The following is a 2,401-nucleotide window of genomic DNA, read 5'->3' as shown; positions in this document are numbered from 1 at the left end:
ATTAAAATACTAAAAATACCACTACCCAAATTTTAAAAAATGTTGCCTATAAAAACCCACCATAAAAATGCCCCTGTCCCCAAAGATAAAACTAAACAAAACCCATCACACCAGAAATAAATCGGAACTTGGGAAAGCTAAAACCGTAACACTCAAGAAGTACACCATATCCCTTCTGGTACACCAGCTACAAACAGCATAAAACAATACAATCAATTCTTAAAAACCACCTTTAAACCACGACCTTTTTAAGAAAACTTTCAACAATTTTAAAACGGCTTTTAACAAAAGCCATCTAATAAATTAACACCCAAAACTCCAGCAGCCGAGCTAGCCCTACCAAATCTCTCTGTTTATACATCCAATAAACAAAACCAAAATCCCAACAATATCCCAAGTCTATTCAAGAAACCTACTGAAATTAATCCTACTCAAATACAAACCAACCCATCCATAAAGTTAGCCTCACTCAAAAAGAAAACAATGACAGAGAGTTAAGAATACCAAGAAATAAAGCAACACACCATACACCACCAACGAATATAATATTCAAGGAAAAATAAAAACACTTTTTTTTTTTTTTTTTTTTTTTTTTTTTTTAAACTAACTTCTTTTATTAGCTAGAACAAAGGATTTTGCCAGGACTGTAACAACAACTTCTTCTCCTCCTTCCTCTTCTTCTGAAACGTCCCATCTCATTCCCAAATTCCTTACAACTTTTGAGTTTCAATCCAAGCAAAAAGCAAAACTCGTGCACGTGTGCGTCGGATGCTCCTGCCAGGTTCTCCATTGCACCCCACATCTTCTTACACGTTCAGTCTTCGTGCTGTCCTGCCGGGATGAGTTTCAGAGAAGGATTGGCACATGTGAAGAGAGGATTTCCCCTCCCTCCCTCCCTCCCTCCCCCCCCAGAGCCGGTTTCCTTAGCACATTTCAATAAATTCCAAGCCTGCAATGATGCACACTCGTCCCAAGGCTCACAGCAAGCACGCAGGAGCTCAGGCTTACTTGCTTCCATGGCTCTGTGCCTGAGATAGCTGAGGAAATTTCCCGTGACCCTCTGTTGCAATAAACTGGAATGCAAACTCGGCTCCATCTCAGAGCCTCAGTGGGAGGCAGGAGCACATCTGGCTGACCCACAAAAATCCTTTCTTGGGCGGCGGCACCGCGCTGGAAAGGGGAAACACGTGCTAGTGAACAGCAGCTCAGAAACCATTCTTGTCCAATGTTACCTGCTCTACTTGGCAGCTCACTAACACCAGTCTAATTTTATCACTGCAGGGAGAATTCTGTAGGAAAGTGTCTGATGAGCAGCGACAAGGGCTTCACTCCCTGCTACGCAGCCTGCAACACCCTTGAGAGAGCAGAGCAGCAAAATCACCAAACTCTTCTTGCCGTGGGGCAGGGTAGAAGATCACTGTGGGAGGCACATAAAAAGAGGGGAAATGCTCTATAAATGCACAGACATTTGATTTCAGAAGCCCAGAGATAAGGATGTTCTCTAGGAAGCCAGACGTGACATGATATTTCTAAGATTTTCTTCTTCATTGAAGGAAATCTATGTGTATATATACACACTTAGAAATGATTGCGTGAGGTTTTTTTTTTTTTTTTTCTTTTGAAGCTCCAAGAATGATTTCCCATCTTGAGTCACTCAGGAAGAAATGGCCCCTGTGACTCAGGACAGAAGGGCTGCCTGCTCTTTTGATCATGACAGCTTTTGGCTGTACCCGGGAAGCAGGAGCAGCAGCCAGAGCTGAGGCTCAGCAGAGGCTGACCCCGGCCAGCCCCTTCCTCACTTCCCTGTGTCACAACCCTTCCAGGCAGAAGGACGCAAAGCAGGTTATGATTTCTCTCCTAGATATGTTTTTCGAAAATAATACTTCCAGGGGTGATCACAATGGGGGCACAGAAAAACACAAAGAATGAAAAGTACCGTGTTTGGTGTTTTATCAAACGGTGTGTCTTCCCTACCATGTCCGGAAGCTGGATCGATGCACCAAACTTTTCACTGCACCCTTGTCCTTGCTTCTGCGCCATCCTCACCAGCTGCTCTTGGGAAGTGCTTGTATTGCCCTGGAAAGGTGATCACCCTGCACGAAACTGGAGGCTGAGCTTTCGGCCTCTGGAGGAGGGAGCTGCGCCGTGGATCCCGTCCCGATGGCGCTGCAGACGCCGACACCCGCGGGAGGACTGGGGGGACTCCGAGCTCCACCTCTCTCTGCCCAGGCCCTGGGGAAGATGGGGGAGCTATTCTCCAGAAGCATCGCCCCTGCAATCATCACCTCCATCAACATTCTGAGAGCGCTTTTGGTTTTAACGAAGAGCAACCCTGATTTGCCATTTGCAGATCACAATGGGAATGAACCTGGAAGACAAAACACAAGATCAATTCACAGCT

At 45.4% G+C, this 2,401-nt stretch overlaps 1 long non-coding RNA gene across 1 annotated transcript; it reads right to left on the bottom strand.

Moving 5' to 3' along the window:
* Positions 1 to 604: 604 nt before the first annotated feature.
* LOC132326976 (uncharacterized) lies at positions 605 to 2,401 on the bottom strand. The gene is made up of 2 exons (XR_009486399.1): positions 1,233 to 2,401; positions 605 to 831 (listed from the first exon to the last, which is right to left on the bottom strand). It is a non-coding gene; the product is annotated as an uncharacterized LOC132326976 (long non-coding RNA).

The sequence above is a fragment of the Haemorhous mexicanus genome, chromosome 4 (genome assembly GCF_027477595.1).
Source record: "Haemorhous mexicanus isolate bHaeMex1 chromosome 4, bHaeMex1.pri, whole genome shotgun sequence".
NCBI classification, from domain to species: domain Eukaryota; kingdom Metazoa; phylum Chordata; class Aves; order Passeriformes; family Fringillidae; genus Haemorhous; species Haemorhous mexicanus.
Note: the sequence above shows the minus strand (reverse complement) of the source record. Positions and strands in the feature narration are given on the sequence as shown.